Raw genomic sequence first — 18,963 nt, 5'->3', positions numbered from 1 at the left:
TTTGAAATATTTTAAATAATTTATTCAAGTCAAGCAATTAAACATAAGAAGAGAAGAAAGAAGCTTCTTATATTGTTTGGTAATAACTCTGATTAAAGGCATGCATAATGACATTTTGATCAAACAACTTGAAGATCTATTCTCAAGCTATTTTGGAATAAGAAATGCATTCTCTTGTTTTTTACCACACAAACAACATCAAATAGTGCCTTGGGGAGGGAGAGTGACCGACAAGCATGCTTCACACTGCTAGACTGGAGCTTCTCCTTGACTATCAGACTCCCACATGTTCCTTGAGTGCATGACAGCTTGGGTTACGAATGCTGGTGGAGCAGTCAATCTGTACACAATGCAAATCAAATGATTAAAATCGCCACAGTTCTGTTTCTGAACAACAAACTGTGAAACATTATATTTCCTTTTTAATATGAATCATAAGGCTTTGTCATATTGTCCCCTGTGGTAATTAGTAGCTATGAAGCTCCCGCAATGGAATCAAGTGAATCACTGGAGACTACAAAAGAAAGAACAGCTCTGTTATATAAAATGACGCCATGCCACGCTTGTACTATTTGATCATTTGATTAACGGGAACATACTATGTAGTTTTTCTCTGGATATGGGACAAGGACGATCGCCTAAAGAGGCATGAGTCTTCAGACCAATGAGGCTGACCAGGTGACTTTTATAAATATAGGAAACAAGTGGTGAGAAGGAGAGAGGGCAGAGGACTATATGAATTGGAGAAGGCAGTTAGCAACCTGACGAAGAGAAAATCTGTTCTGGGAAGGAGGTAAGGAAAAAAGGTGACATGTGCCCTTGCAAACACCGTCCTTAGAGGGTATGCTTTGATTTAAGAAATCTTTGTCAAGATCTTGAGCCTTTAATCATCTAAAACAACATCTAAGTGCGATTGTCCAGGCACTGCTATGAAGCAGCTCACCTTCAAGGCATGCACAAGATCTTGCTTGTACTCTACAATAGAATGTGCTAAACCAACTAATCCTCTCACCAGGACCCTCTGGGTAACAATGTCCTGACTTCCTTGTGTTTTCTTTCTTTTTCAGTTCATAACGCTATCTATTCAAAAGTCAACTGCTGAAAAATCACACTTAAAAATGTTTTGAATTCAGGCGTAGTAGTCTTGGGCCGTGAAGTTGACTTGGTGGATAAGGCTACTTGCCATTATGTCTAACGACCTGAACTTGATCTTTGGAACACACCTAGGACAGGAGCGTCAATTGTTTCAGGTTGTGCTTTGATCCACATGTGCCAGGCATGTGAATGCCAAAATAAAAAAAAAAACACAAAATAAATATACATTAAAAAATACTAGCAGTCTAGTAGTCGGTATTAATTAGTCTTTAGTGAATTTAAGCTATTTGTAAGCTATTTGCAGGTGACCTTTCAGGTTTCTTAACTCATTAATACTACAAAAAGTAACCTATAAAAATTTGACACTATTACTATTCACACCAAGCAATTGAAGAAAACTACAGTTCAGAAAAATTTTGTGTGTCATCCTGGGAAAGAAGAGATGAAACAAAGACTAGTCACTTTATTTGTTGGTGCCCCAAATTAACTTCATTATTATTGTGCTCTTTCACTGGAATTCAGTGATATTTCAAATGTTAAAAACACCTAAAAATAAGTTACAAATTAGTTAGTCAGATGAAGACTGCCACTTTCAAATAGATGTATGCATTATACTTTTTTATTGCTGCTGTCACCAAATATCTGACACAGGAGATTTAAGAGATTAAATGTTTATGGGTGTGGTTTTTGGTGAGCCCAGTCCATCATGGTCTTGAAGGCAAGGTTGCTGGATTGGCTTACTTGGTGATGGCTTGGGATTACTGCTGCTCACCTGATGGGAGCATACAAAAATCAGTGAGAAGGATAAGACATGAGAACGAACTGTATCCTTAAAGCACACCGCAACATGCTTGTGTTCATTAGCTAAGTCTTGTATGCCGAAGGTCTACAATATCCCCAGTCTAACGCTATCTGAACACTTAAAACATGAGCTTGGGAGGAAAGAATGAATATGGTGGTTTGAATAGAAATCACCTATGTAGCTCATGTATTTGATGCTTGGTCACAAGGGCGTGGCAATATTAGAAGGTATGGCCTTGTTGGAATAAGTACGCCACTGCAAGTGGGCCTTAAGATTTCCGAAGCTCAAGTCAGGCCTAGTGACTCACTCCTTCCTACTGCCTGTGGATCGGGATGCAGCACGCTCAGCTCCTTCTCCTGCACTGTGTCTGCATGCGTACTGTCGTGCTTCCTGCCTTGATAATAAGAGAGTAAACTTCTGAGCCTATAAGACAGCCCCAACTAATAATTTATGTTTTCCATTGTAAGAGTTGCCATGGTCATAGTGTCTCTTCACAGTAATAGAATCTTAAACCAAGACAGTGGACATTGTACATTTAAAAACCAACATAATCTAAGCAAGCTTTCAGTACTTAATGCAAGATGATCCTAATACATTTTGGTAGATAGTATAGGATGGAGAATCAGTCTAAGCAATTAATCTTTCATTTTTTAAAATTTATGCATCATTCAAAGATTCTTGCATGGATATCCATTTATCATCCACAGTAGGGATAGTAGTTGATAGGATCTTCTAAAGAAAAATGAAACTTCCCTGTCTTGCAGGGAAGCTTCTTAAACGATTAAGGAAGTCCCTGAAACTGACCAGGTACCTTAGGCCCCTCCTTCCCCAAGCGCATGTAAACAGTAAAGACTGTGGGGAGAATATACTCTCAAACCCACTAAGCTCCTTACATGACTTTCATAAAGTTGAGATATTTGGAAGAGGGTCATACTACCTCAGATACTTGAGGTGAGTAATGTGGAAGGTCATGACACCTGAGCTTCCAGTCTTGCCACTCCCGCCTATGGAGCTGCATGCTAGTTGTTTAGTGAGCTCCAAGTCACTTCTATGAGCTGTTCTCATCCTGGGCTTAATTTTGGTAATTCAACTGTCTTTGAATAATTTGTGCATATCTCCCCAGAAAATAGTGTTATAAAAACTCAAGAATTTAGGTTATTTATTTACTCTCTCTGCCTCCACCTCTACCTCTACCTCTGTCTCTGTCTCTGTCTCTGTCTCTCTCTCTTTCTCTCTCTCACACACACACACACACACACACTCATACACACACATATATGTGATCTTAGATAACTCAGAAGTTAATTATTGTGTTTCTTTGTTGAAGAAGCCACAGTTTGAGAAGCTATGAGTTGCTTTGACAAGTGTCTGGGTATTTTGTTATGGGACATAAAGTGTTACATACTTCACTTATTTCTGTGTTTGAAATACATAATTGGATGATCAGTACCCACAAGAAAACAAAGAAAAATATAGCTAAAATCTAAACAGTGTAAATTTCAAGAGTTGAGGATATAAAATAAGAACAATTCATGAGCTTTTGATGAGAATTCATTTAATAAGATTCAGATAGCTTAAATTTAAAAAAAAATCAAACCATTATAAATACTAGCCAACAGAACAATGGAATGGTTTTTGAATATAAAAAGGAAGCACCAGAGATACATTATTGGAAATAAAAGGTTACCTTTCATAATGATAAAGAGGTGAATTCATCACCAAGTCATAAAACTAAATGTGTATGCACATAGTAATTGAGCCTCACAGTGTATAGTGTGCATGCTGATAGAAGGGAAGGGAGAAACAGACAATTCTACGTTTATCATGGGACATTCAATATCAGAAATCAATGGAAGAATAAACAGACAAGCAACAGAAACCTGAAGGGAATAACCACCATTAACCAATGCGAAATAATTGACATTTGTAGCCCTGGATCATCATTAAGTAACTTACAGAAATGCCACCTTCAAATGCAACAAAGGAAAATTCATATCTCTTTCAAATGTATTTACCACATAGCAAAGTGAAATATATTCTGGGTCATACAGTAAGCTCCAGCAAAATTGAAAGGAACAAAATTATGCACACCATACTCTTTTACTAAAATATAATTAAGATATAAGTCACAAACAGTAAGATATCTAGAAAACCTTTGTGTATTCTGAAATTAAACAACGGACTTCTCAATAACCCATAGGTCAAAGACAAAATCAGCAGGGAAATTAAAGATATTTTGAAACTGAGTAAGCTGAGAATAAAACATGTCACACATTATAGAATATAGTTAAACAATGCTCAGATGGTAATTTGGAGGTTCAAATACTTGTTTTAATGTTTGTTCATACGTAAATTATATAATTAAATACAGAAGAGTACTATTTAAAGATAGACTCTGATAAATTAATTAAATATGTTATAAAATATAGACTACTTTCCAAAAATGAACAAGTAATAAATATAGAAATTAGACAATATATAAAAGAAATAAATTCAGTGACTCAGATTTACACCTTCAAATTCCAGATTTAAAAATTTTTTTAAAAATAAGAAAATTAGAAACACTGAGAGTTTACAAAAAAGTAGATAATTCAACTATCATTGAAAACTAGTTTGCTCTGATAGTAAATCCACAAAACTAATAAACTTTATTATCAATTAGAATAAATTAGAATAAAAGAGTAAGGTACTAATATTAACAGAAGAAGAAAATGAACAACTAATATACAGATATGTAAAGAATATTTTGAGTTTAAATCACAGTATTCAGAGGAGTTGAACAACTTAGGGGAAACAAGTTCCTTGAATATTTTGATTTAATGAATCTGACACATGGTTATAAAATTGTCTTATATTCTATTATATATCTATTGTTCTCTATTATCTGTTTATCTATGTTATATTAATAATCTTAACTTCTAAATAAAACTCTTTTGATAAGCAAAGCTACACTGGTCTTCTCTGGTGAGTATTTTCAAACTTCTGAAGACCTTGGACTAGGAGAAAAGCTTGGTGGTTGAGTACGAGTTTGAGAAGCATATTATAATTCTTTTCATATACAACAAATGAGGAGAAAATGCTTCTTTGCTTATTTATGAGGCCATTATAACAAAGGCACCAGAAACAAAGTCATTACAAAATCAATAAGCAAATAAGCCATTCTAGTTAGTAAGCACAGAGGGAAATTTTAACAGAATGAGCACATCAAATTCTTAATTATATAAGATGCCAGCAACAAGGGAGGTTTAGTTGAGAAATGCAGCTTCATATAGGCCTGTGAAACAGATCTGAAATTGCAGCTGAATGGGAAGCTGAGGCAGGAGAATCACAAATTCATGGCCATCCTGGGCTACAAAGGTCAATACTTCCTGAGTCACTTAATAGGACTCAATCTTACAGTTTAAGAGAAATAAAGACGAAAGTTGGTACTATGGTTTAGTAGTAGAGCTTTTGCCTAGGATATATCAGCCTATGTGGAGACCTTCAGTTTGGTACCCACTACAGAAAGAGAGAAAGAATGAAGAGAGGTAAGAGTTTGCCATAACATTGAGAAACCATGAAGAATGATGTAATTCAACTACAGATTAGGTAAGAACATTTCAAAGCTTCTATATGTAATCAAGACAGCTCTCAGTAAGCTAGGAATAGAGATATTGAATTCTCCACTTGATAAAGTGATGGGTTTTTAATTCTTATGAATAGCATTAGTCTGGATATTTTACAGAGGTAAGAGCTCTCTGCTGGTTGCCTGCTTTGCTTCTCTGATCTTTCATCTTGAACTCTAATATCTGTCTCTGGATTTTTATTATCTGTGCTACAGGATACTGTGTGTTATTGTTTGGTCTTTGTTTGACTGCTTAGGAAAGAGTAACAGCTGGTAAAAGACATTTGATTATAAATGCTGATGCATTAATCCAACCTATATACTTTGAAAAACACCTTGACTTCAAAATTTAAATCAAAAGATACGTTACTTTGGGAAAGAGGTTCTGTTTTTATTTCCACAGGAAATGAGAGGCTATGGATTCATTCTGGTTTAAAAGCCAGGTTTGATAAAGGAAAACCTCCAGAAACATCTCTGATAAGATCAGATAGCCCAGATAATCCAATCTCTCAGAGCATCTCTGTTGCACTTTCCTCTGAGTTCTATATCCAGAACAGCTTCAAAGTGAGGTGATCCAGCCTCAAAGCTAAGAACTGACTTAATCCTAAATTTCTCAGGGTCCCCCAAAGATTACACATAAATGTGTACACAGATATGCACACATTTGCACACACAAAATTATATTGCCCATGCTAATTATTAATATGTTTTACTATCTCAGCATACTTTTAAAATGATAGTCTAAGGATGTGTAACTTAATTTGTTCCTTTTTTGCTGCAGCACTCGAATGATTGAATTTGCTAAAAATCATTGAAAAGGGTATAAGAAAATGGTTGGTATTCTTTCTCTGTGGCATGAATGATTTACATGGCCTTCCTGTTGCTAGTGAGGTGTGTAGTGACTATGCATCCACATTAAGCATATTTTTCTATTTTCTGGAGTCTTCTGAATTATTAACATCCCCCATTCTTCATGGTATTTCTTTCAACTCGCCAAAAGAGAAAAGGAGGAGAAATGTTCTCTCAAAGGTCATTTTCCCACCTCACCCATAATCACGATGGAGTGCTGCTCTTTCTGGGGTGAGAAACTCTGATTTACTTTTGTGAAAAATGAGCTTCTGAGTTTAAGGAATATATACATTTATATATTCATAGCAATTAAGTGAATAATGTTTTACAGTTTAAGTATATAACATATGACACATTAAATATAACAAAAATATGCGTACGCACACCCCACAAACAAAAAAAAAAACAGAGAAAATTGAAAGTCACCTGCTGGAGGTAGAACTGGAGATACAACTTTTGCTTTGTTACTTAAGAGGATACTGAATCAATTAGTAATAATTAAGAAGTACTAAGATCTTAACGTGCAAATGAACCTTTGTGTAGTGGTGTACACCTTTATTTCCAGTACCCAGGAGGCAGATGCTGGCAGGTCTCTGGTAGTCTGAGGTCAGTTTGTCCTACGAAGAAGTTCCAGGACAGCCAGAGCTACAAACAAAAACCAAACAAATAAAAAGTCAAAACCATGCAAATGTATATTGTGATTGTCTAAGTTTTCCAGAGAAATTGGACATGTAGAAAAGACTTAAGAATTTGATTCATGTGATTATAGAGAGTGTCCAGTCCTGAGATCCATAGTCAGCAGTTTGGGTGTCCTAGAGACATAATAGTATTGTGTCTTGTCCCAAAGTGCTAAGAATGAAAAGAACTGAAAATGTATTACAGTTTGAAGGCTTCCAGGCTTACGAATTAGTGGAGGAAAATATATAGCTCAATAAAAACAATTTTGAAAAACAAATAAGCTTTAGATAATAAAAGTAAATACAAAAAAATAAAGAAAAATAATTTTTTAGTTCAGAGCAAGGCAAATTATGACTGCTCATAGCAGTGGAATAACTCTTGTTTGGAAGAGAGTATTAATCTTTATAAATTAAATTTTCATCTGACCGATTTTGGTATTTCTGGCTTCATCATTAATTAGCAAATCACATTGAAATTGGCATATGTTCACTTAGTATTGTGTGTAAAATATTTATATTTTCATTACACCTTGACCTTCTTTGCTAAAATTCATTATTCCTATAATTACTTCCTCAAAAATATGTGATAGCCAGTGGATTATAAGTTTAGTGAGTATAAGGACAATTTTTGTCCTATTTACTCTATGCCCCCAGGGCTTAATGTTAGGAATTTATGAGGGGCTCAAAAAATAGCCTCATAGTTTTCTGAAATAGTATATTCAAATGAATAAAGGTTATTGCTGAGCAATCAAATAAATCTTTGGGGAGAGTCTTCCAGTAATCAAGAAAGCGCTAAATGGCCTCATTGAATCAGAATATGAAAAGGATTTCTATGCAAAATTTATAATCAAGAAGTCACTCCTTAAAGACTCTTTCAACATAGCCACAGAAAAATCATGGTACTTTTGAAGAGGAGCGCAATAGTGTCAGAGCTGTGGGCCAAACTATCAGCATAGACCAGAACAGAAATACTTTGCACAATGAAGCAGAATTGCAACAGCCCCTGTACCTAGAGATTGTCACCCCTGTCCCTGGGGCATTTCACGTCTCATTTTTTTCCCTTTCTAAAAAAAATAAAAATAAATAAAATAAAATAAATAAAAATTACCCTTCAAGTATTTTGCAAGGAATTAAGGAAGTTAGAACTCATGAAGTATTTCAGTTTACTAAGCACATCATTCAGTCAGACTTGGATGGGCTCCAAGTTGTCACCTTTTGAATATTACTATGCTGGTGATCTTATAAGAATAATGAAAACCGGGGGTATGTACTATTGACTAAGACTGATTGATATTCGTATCTCAATCCTGACACGTAAGTTCCCTGGGAACATGTTATTAAAATCTCTAACTTGTTGGCTGGATAACATTGATAGAGACCCAATGAGTATGTGATTTCTGTTTATTCACACATGGAGATAAAGGGAAACAATCCAATCCAAACAAAGCAGAACAACAAGGGATCTTGGTGATGAGGCAGTACATTTCTTCCAAATAGGAAGATAAGAACAAAAGGGAAAGACCTTTGCTTTTTAACTCTTTAGTCTTGCTGACTATTAACGGAAACATCTTAACAATGGCTTTTAATTGTACAATAGATAGCATCATTCAGTTCCTCAAAGGGCCTGCTTTAGCTGGGCTCTGTTATTACTTCTATATGAACTACAGGAAAAAGTGAGAGGCAGAAACAATATGATTGGTTAAAAACCGGCATTTGCTTTGCTTGCATCTGTTCTGATAAGCTCTGCTGGTGCTAGTGGTTCAGACTCAGTTGCTTTGTGACAAAACCAATTCTCTGAGTTTTCAGTGTAAGAACTGAATTAGCCTAAGGCTGGTGCAGAATACGTAGCTCAGTGGTAGAATCCTTAGGCAGTCTCTTTAGTGTCTTCCCAAAGAATATTTTTAGAAGACATTAACCAGACCATTAACTACTAAATGAGATTGTCGTTCCTCATGTACAAGTTTGTGAATGGAAGGTCTCTGAAAGAAGCTACATATTCAAACAAGCCGAGACCTTCGGCAAGGCTTCCTAGCTGGTGAGCATGTCAATGACTGTGGAAAATTCAGAATACTGCAGATCCAAAGCCCAGTTACAATTTACTTTGGGCTAACTCTATACACCTAAGCTGCCAAACTTTGCCCGCTTCATTCTCAGACTTAAGATCCTGCCACCAAAAGATAAAAGCGTCTTAGAATACAGCCACTTAACAAAACCATGATTTCCACCAACCAAAAGGCAAGAAGCATCAGATGGCATCTGAGGCCTGTAACTGAGATTTCTCTGCTCTGCTGTAGCCTCCAGTTTATGTTTCCACACATTTGAAAAGTGTTATGGTTAATGACTCTCTTTATCCTGTTGTAAAAAATGCCATGAAACTACTTCAACATTGGAACACAGAATTTAAAACATATAAATCTCTGTTCTGTAGCAGTGTTCACTCATATTTGGCTCCAGCATAAGTTATTTCTTACCACCTTGGAAGTAAGAGTTGTGTTTTGAGTAGATAGGTTCAAACTAGCAATATTGAGACTTCCTTTTTTCTAATCTTTTCTGAAAACATTTATTTTGAGATTTTATGTAAAAGTTCTGTATCTCTGATTCCTGCCATTCAGTTGCTTCTGACTCCTCCAGTGGTCCTCCTTCCTCAAATTTATGACCTCTTCTTTGTTATTTTTTTCACATACATTTTATACATACATGCATACAAACATTTATCATTGTCTGTGTGTACTAATTTCCAGGACTGACTGCTTAAGACTGGACAACCTATGTAGGAGCCCAATCTTGGAGAAAACCAATTCTTCTTCCAGAAGCCATTGGACATCCATAGCTCTTTATTGGGGTTACAGTCTTGTGGGATCTCTCCCATCCACATTAGCGTGCCAACGCTTGTCAGTATGTCAGTCTTGTTCAGGCAACCATATTGTTGAGATTTCATAGGTGCATCTTCCCTGTTATGTCTAGAGGACACTATCTAGCAACAGGTATCCTAGTCCTCTGGTTCTGATCATTTTTCCATTCTCCTACATCATGTTCCCTAAACCTAGGTATAAAGATTGCAATATAGATGTATCAGTTGGGGTTAGGGATCACATGGTCAATTATTTCCCACATTTTGATGAGTTATGGATCTCTGATCATCTCTATCTGTTGTAAAACTGTTGCATTGACAAAAGGGGGAAGCTGCAGTTTCTTGTGGGCATCAGGATAAGTATATAGAATATACATAGAAACTACATTTGCTTAGGAAAATGGTAGTAGTAGATTCTCCTTTGATATCTGTGACCTCTCTTAGGTTTGCAGTACAGTACCAGCGATGATTTCCTTCCTGCTGAGTGTTGGTTACTCCCAAGATAAAAGTGCCACTACTGTACCTTTGGGATATCTTGCTGGCTTGCTCTTTGTTGTGATGCATAAGATTTACAGCTATATAGGAGTTATTGATTGTTCCTCTCCTTTGGCAGATTTCATAGCATCTTCTAATACTATAAGAGCCAGCCCTCAGGCAAGAGGTTTCCAAGGCAGTTCCAGTTCAATTCCTCCAAGACCTGTGTCTGAAGCATGTGATGTCTTCAGAAACAAGGCCTTACCTTCACATTGTGGAAGGTAACCAAGAGTAGTGGCAGCAGTACATGTCATTTTGAGTAACTCCCCATGCCTGCCACCAAGGTTTTTGTTACATAGTATATGACTCTTGGTAGAGGGTGTCTTCACCCAATATGGCATTATTCCATTTAAAAATGTATACATATATTATATACACATATAATTACATTTGCATATTCTATATAAAGTATAGATGATATATGCATAGTGTGTGTGTGTGAACTTTAAGCTTATAAAATAACATATTTTCCTTTGACTTTTTCCAGATATCCTTTATTTATCTGTTTTTTCTTCCTCTTCCTCTATATTACCCTTTCTTCCCAGTTCAGATAAAGTCCACCCCCATTTTTCCCATCATCCCCTTTATGGAGTTGGTCTTCTGATATCCTGCTATTTATTGTTCCTTCTCCTTCCTCCCAGTCATGACCACACTAATTTCCTGGCTTTTTTTGTCTACTTTAGGCTATCTACTCTTATCTAAAGATTTGGCCTTTGACTTTCTTAAAGTGATTTTATTTTGATTAAATGTAAGATATTAGGAAACCCAATATTCACCGACTTTTACATTCACATTAAAGCTAAAATATCTGAAGGTTTTTCTAGTCTTTTCACTGAGAATTCCTTCTTTAGCACCACGCAGGGAACCTATTAGAAGTATGTTGTACTTTGCGTCCATGTAGTAAGTAAGCAGGAAAATTTCAGCTGCTTATTTTAGCATAACCCCGGAGTACTTCCTCTTTTTCCCTTGCAATCCCAAAACATTTTTGATGAGTTAATTATCATTTCCAAGTGATGAATATCTTGGTCCAATAAATGACACTGGGTAAATTGAATCACTGTGATTACCATCTAGATGTGTCTAATTAGTAATTAATATGTTTAAAATTCTAATAAGATGGAAATGGTCAAAGAGAGTAGAAACATCTACTGCAGTGATATTTTTTACTAACTCGTGAATGCATAATCTACAAGCCCAATAAAATAGGCAGTTTGCTATTTTATTTGTGAAGTACTGTTGGTGTCACACACACTGAACACAGTGGGCTCACCATTTGCTTGGAGAAAAAAAGAAAAAAAGCACAACTAGGAGATAAGAGTGAGACAAAATTAAGAATGGTTTCTGTGCCGGGCGGTGGTGGCGCACGCCTTTAATCCCAGCACTCGGGAGGCAGAGGCAGGCGGATCTCTGTGAGTTCGAGACCAGCCTGGTCTACAAGAGCTAGTTCCAGGACAGGCTCCAAAACCACAGAGAAACCCTGTCTCGAAAAACAAAAACAAAAACAAACAAACAAAAAAAAAAGAATGGTTTCTGTGTGTGCAATAAGAGGAGCTTGGAGCTAACTCCACAACTCTGTGTCCCTCTGAAAGGCCAACGCCTTTCTCCTCTTCCTTCTTTTCTTCTTAACCTTCCCCTTCTTGTCCCTTCCCACTTCTATGCTGTTCCACTCTTCTTCTTTTACCTTCTCCTTTCTCCTTCTGCCTTTTTGGAGGGAAACATCATCATGTGTAGCAGCTGCACATTCCTGGCATGCTTAGTCTGAGATCATTCTTCATGCATCACATGTCCAGAACTCCTCCTGGGGACCAAATTCACATTATAATAGGACAATAAACAGAAAAGAATTCTCTCTGGCTCTCCTAAAAAGAGTGGCCAGATGATTTGGATCTGATTCTTTGAGTTTTCTTTCAAGTGTGTGTGTGTGTGTATACATATATTGAAATTTTAACAGTCATTTTAAAAAATACAGCGTTTTGTTCTTAACATTTCTACAGGCAACAATTAAACTGAAAAAAGCTTTCATTTGTCTATTTAACATCAGATTTTAAATTCTAAGCCAATGTCAGGGTCCAGCCTCAGGGCATGTGGATTAGACATATAGGATACCAAAGAAAAGGAACAGATACAGAGTAGAACCAGGAGGGCAATCCATTGAATACCGAATTTTACATATGCTTATATACCCCAATCCAAAAGTAACAGGGGGAGAGAAGGCAAAAGACTGCTTTAACATGATACAAAGAACAAACAGCAATTACCTCTTCAATACCTGATACATCAAGCAACTATATCCTGAGTTAAAAATTCTGTTTTTAACCGGGCGGTGGTGGTGCACGCCTTTAATCCCAGCACTCGGGAGGCAGAGGCAGGCGGATCTCTGGGAGTTCGAGGCCACCCTGGTCTACAAGAGCTAGTTCCAGGACAGGAACCAAAAAGCTACGAAGAAACACTGTCTCGAAAAATCAAAAAAAAAAAAAAAGAATTCTGTTTTTAGGCAGGGCATGCAGCAATCACACCTTAGACCATGTATCCTGTAAGCAGCCAATTCCTGGGCGGGGGGGGGGGGGGGACTTATGTCATCCTTGAAGGAGCAGGAATAGGCTTGAATTTTATGACCTTTGGTCAAGGTAGAACAGATCCACCTCTGTCGGCCATCTCAATATCCCCAAAAAATCAAGTAGCCACCTCCCTCGTCAAGATATCTTATTTGTAGCCACAATTTAAGTTAGACTTTTTGCCAATAATCTTGAAAGAGCAAATGTTTACTTAAACCTGGCCTTCAGTTAAGGTGGGGCAGAACAACTTCTGTGGGCCCCTACAAGTCAATCTCCTAAATGAGTACTCACTTATTATAACTATTCAATCTGTAAACTTCAACTTTCTTGTTATATTGATGGGATTGGGAGATGAAGAAACCCACATCACAACATATTAAAGAGCATCAAATCCAGAAATGACTTAAGATGTCGAATCCGTTCCACAGACTAAACACCACTGGTTAATGAAGGATCTTGTTGTAGCTTTTCCTTTAACTAAGATTATATCATCCTGGAGTGTCATAAAAGTTTCTTCATAGGTTTACAAAGAAATGAATTTGAGAGACTGAGGTAGTAAGATTATGGCAAGTTTGAAGCCTGCTTGAGCTCCACACACAAAATAATATTGAATTGCTTTCATAACGACAGAACTGGTGGACTAGAAAGTCAGATAAAATTTTTATAACTTCCTTGTCTTCAGGCAAGGTAATCACTCATTTGATTAGCCTGATCAGCAATACCAGCAGCCTAGGCTTTTGTTCATATCTTCTATTAAGAAAAAAATGGGGAAATTAAATCAGTAATAGAAGTGTTGAGTAGTTTATTACCCAGACTCAGTGACTGGCTTTTGTAGACTAAAATCTAATCTCCACATTTTAGCTTTCATATGGCATTTGTAAGCTTTTATTTCCTCACCTCTGGAATAGGAAATGATAATGGCTAATAGCCCTGAATTCATTGTATAATTGTGAGGATTAAACGAACCTATGCATATAAAGCCCCTGCATTTCATTAAAGGAAATGTTAAAAAGACATGCAAATTGCAAAATGTACACACATTCACACACACACAAAGAGAGAGAGAGACAGACAGACACACATGCACACATACAGTCACCACAAGTAAAACACACATAACATAAAATTAATAAAAACCTAATCTCCAAAGCAGAAAACTTCCATATAATTTTTTTTCCTGAGACTTTAGTAAAGTACGTGTTCATGGGGCTGCTAAATTTTTCATTTTCTTTCATTTTCCTGTTTCCTCTCAAGCTTTGGTTAGTTATTTGTGTGGTGGCCACTGGGATGCACTGTGCTGCTGTCAAAATCTCCTCACAAGCATTAGTATTTCTTGATGGGACATTAATCCTAGAGCTTAAACAGAGGACTAATTCATGAAGGCCAAGCGAAAGAGACACCTAGAGCTTAGAGAGAGAGAGATGGACGGCCTGAATGGAAATCCCATCCCTGGCCAGTCTCAAACCTCTACATCTCATCTGTAGTTGAGGCCACATCATTCAGTGCTAAGAGGAGTTACAAGCTTGAAAGAGAAACTGTGTATAAAAACACAATGGGGGTCAACAAATGATTTTGGAGAAGGACCTTGTTTTTATAGAGTTCTATGTGACTGTAGTTTCACTTTTATTCCAGATAAATGATGAATTCTGTGACATAGCTGTCCCTTGGAAAAACCAGATGGAAGCCTGGCACAGTAAATAGAAAAGCTTTCTCTTCACTTTGGAAAAGAAAAAAAAAACATACTCATAACTACTGAAATTATTTGTTTCTATAATGTGATCTTTTCAAACATTGATTTACAGTTTTGTATTTTCCCCTATTGCTGGAAGGGGAGACAAGGGAACACCCTGGGCTACTGAGCAGAACACAGCATAGAACTCAACTGCTGCTAAAATGTTTCAGGGTCCTTCTAAGGATCTGTCCTTTTCAGAATTCTCATTACAGCCTGATATATTGAACAGAATCTGCGGACAAAACTCTTCAGCATAAAAGAGGAAGCCCTAGGATTTCAGAAACAATCAAGATTATCTTTAGGACATTTCCCAAGTCTTGGAAAGAAACACATCAACTGTAGCGCAAGAATCGTCTATATTTGAAGCTTCGGCAAAAAGACAGGCCAATGAAGACGTACGACAGGCACGTTTTCTTCTCAAATCCAGGAGCTGTTTTGACATTTCCCTTTTTGCTATAATATAATGTGCTTTCAGCATCAGAGTGGAATCCTCTCAGCATGAAGTCATTTATCACAAGACTAAATGTGTGAGCTGGCTTGCTTCACTCTGCTTCTCAGCCTGGAACTTTTGGTGGATGCTGAAATGAATAATTTTAATAGAGATTTGTGTCTAAAATTCTGATCATAATCCCTTTATCCAATTCCAGCTCCAGGTTTCTGACACATATTCCATAAATTTCTGCTCTCAACCAAAGATACTCCTGTGGCTTAGAGAGCAGATATTTGTTAAACTTTTTAAATGAAGTTTAAGAACAGCTGGAAAAAAAACCCTAATGCATCTGTTAATATTAATAGTATCCATTTTGAGCTACCATGTGTGAGACATTCTGCAAAATGTTCCGTTTATTTCTCAGTGGAACCCTGTCAATAACTGCACTTATTCTCATTTTAAAGTTGAAGAAACTAAACGGCCACAGTTAGAACACAAATCAAGAGCAAAGTGGTACAGAGGTTAAAAAGAAAAATAAATTCCTGAGGTTTTCTGTAGAATGATATAATTAGGAAAACAAGAAATTAAATACAAAGTAGCAGTATTATACTTTGAATGAGGAGAATCTGACTCCCATAAAAAAGATGACTAAATGTGTTTCCCTATTTCTCTTGCTAAAAAGAGTGGAAAATCCTGGATTCTACACTTTGAAATAAGACTCAATTTTAAAGGTAAGGAGACAGATTAAAAACTTCATGAGTCAAGAGATATCATGGAATTGTGTTACTTGGCTTTACTTTTGGCATCATAAGTCTGAGGTTGAAGCTGAAGAAGACATCAAATCAGAGATGCTAAGTATATAGATAAAATGGAAAAAAGATAATACTCTCTCTATAGCTGAAGGACTTCAATGAGTTAAATTAACAAAACAGAAAATATTTAAGCATTATCTGTTCTATTTACCTAAATAAATTATAAAAGACTGCACACCATCTCTACCTTGACTAGTACAGACTGTGATGGCTTTTTTGTTGTTGATGTTTTGTATTGTTTGTCAATTAAACAGTCCAGAATTGACTAAGAAAGAAGTTTTAAGGATTACTTGTCTAGGTTGGCGCTTGAGTATATCTATGGGGAGGGGGGTTGTCTTGACTGAGTTAATTATAATGATATAATGGTATGAGTACCTCCACCACAGATATGGTACCATTACCCAGGCAAGGTTTTCTGACCTATGTAAGAATGGAGAAATTAAGCTGAGCATTGTCATGCCTATATTAATTCAGCCTTAATTCAGTGCCTTCTGCTCTTGACTGTGGATGCCCTATGAACAGTTCTCTCAAGCTTCTGCCGCTAAGACTCCCCAGCAGTCATGAACTGTAGCTTGAAATTATAAATAAAACCTCTCTTCCTTAAGTAGTTTTTGTGAGGTTGTTTTATCACAGCAACGGAAAATAAAACTAACAACAAAAATTTAAGCAGACATCATGTATGTCAATCTGCTCAGTGAGCTACTTGATCTCAGTGATGGGATAAAGTCTTGAGACATAATGCAATATAAAAGAAATTAATGGACACAAAGGCCTCAGATACACAGAGAGGATCAAGAGGCAGGCTGCTCCATCACCCCAATCCCATTGATCAGATCCTATAAGTTAAAAGCCCCACTCCATCCCCAAACCCTCCTAATCACCATGACCTCAGAGGAACTCTGAAACACAGGCTGCAAATACACAAAGAGGACCAAGCGATGATTGAATGCCCACATGGTGTGGCACCCCACTCTCTAGGCCCTCCATACCAGGGTAAAACCGCAGGCCCCTGCCCCAGCTGTCTCATCCTCTCTAGGCACCCAGCAGGCAAGCTTCCTGCAGGTAGGCTGCTCCAACACTCTCACCCCATCCATCTCACCATGAAAGCTACAAGTCCCACACTGCTCCCAAACCTTTCTATCCCCATCAATCTCAGAGGACCTCTGAAACACAAACTGTAACTCCATAGAGAGGACAAAGACAGGAACTCTGAAACACTGGTTGTAACTACACAGAGTGGACCAAGAGAGCTGGCAAAGAGAGTAGGCCAAGAGAGACCTCAGTGGCTCCCTGACAGACAACAGCGTAGACCAAGAACAGTTCCAAAAGACACAGACAACCAACTGCAAGGATTGGGTCAACAGGCAAAGACACTACTGGCACCATTTGGAGGAAGAAATGGGTAGGCACCTATGCAAGAATTTGTTCAGCAACCTAAAAGAAACATGGTAATACCAGAACCAAGTGGTCATACAACAGGAAGTCTGATCATCCTAACCCAGAAGAAGCAAAAGGAAATGATTGTAAATGTAACATTATGAGGATGATGGAGAACTTTAAAGAGGAAATAAAAAAATCCTTAAAGAAATGGAGGAAAAGACAAAGAAAAAAATGGAAGAAATCAATAAATCTTTCAAAGAAAAAAAATAAACAGGTGAAGCAAACAGTTCAAGTCTAGAAAACTGAAATAGAGGCAATAAAGAAAACACAAACTTGGGAAATTCTGGATATGGAAAATCTGTGTACATAAATGGGAACTACAGAGGCAAGCATAAAGAACAGAATATAAGAGATGGAAGAAAGAATCACAGGTATTGAAGATACTATGTAGGAAACAGATTCATCTGTCAGAAAAACATTAATCCAACATATTCTTGACACAAAACATCCAGGAAATATGGAACACCATGAAAAGACCAAACCTTAGGGATAGAAGAAGGAGAAGAACTCCAGCTCAAAGGCACAGAAAATATACTCAACAAAATCATAGCTGGGCAGTGGTGGCTCACGCCTTTAATCCCAGTACTCGGGAGGCATAGGCAGGCAGATCTCTGTGAGTTTGAGGCCAGTCTGGTCTACAAGAGCTAGTTCCAGGACAGGAACCAAAAGCTACAGAGAAACCCTGTCTTGAAAATTAAAAAAAAAATCATAGAAGAAAGATTTTCCAACCTAAAGAAGAATATCCCTGTGAAGGTACAAAAAGTTTACAGAACACTAAATAGACTGGACCAAAAAAAAAAAAAAGTCACCTCATCATATAACAATCAAAACATAACATAAAACATACAAGAGAAATAAAATACTAAGAACTGCAAAGGAAAAAAGTCAAGTAACAATTAAAACAGACCTATCAGAATTATATCCAACTTCTCAATGAAAACCATGAAAGTGAGAGGATCCTGGACAGATGTACTGCAGATAATAAGAGATCACAGATGCAAGCCCAGACAACTATACCCAACAAAGCTTTCAATTATGTTGTAGAGGATGTGAAGTAAGGGGAACACTCATCCATTGCTGGTGGGAATGCAAAGTGATACAACCACTCTGGAAATCAATATGGCAGTTTTTCAGAAAATTGGAAATCAATCTATCTCAGGACCCAGCAATACCACTCTTGGGCATATACTCAAAAGATGCTCAATTATACCACAAGGACATTTGTTCAACTATGGTCATAGCAGCATTATTTCCAATAGCCAGAACCTGTAAACAATGTAGATGCCCCTCAAACAAAGAATGGATAAAGAAAATGTGGTACATTTACACAATGGAGTATAATTCAGCTGTAATAAACAATGACATCTTGAAATTTGAATGCACATGGATGGGAACTAGAAAAAACCATCCTGAGTAAGGAAACCCAGACCCAGAAAGGTGAACATGGTATGTACTCACACACAAGTGTATCCTAGCTGTAAAGCAAAGGTGAGCTTATACTATATGACCCTAGAGATGCTAAGTAACACGGTAAACCTGAAGAAAAACATTTTATATATATATATACAATATATCACTTAAA

Source organism: Microtus ochrogaster, chromosome 4 (assembly GCF_000317375.1).
Source record: "Microtus ochrogaster isolate Prairie Vole_2 chromosome 4, MicOch1.0, whole genome shotgun sequence".
NCBI classification, from domain to species: domain Eukaryota; kingdom Metazoa; phylum Chordata; class Mammalia; order Rodentia; family Cricetidae; genus Microtus; species Microtus ochrogaster.
This window is presented reverse-complemented; position numbering follows the sequence as displayed.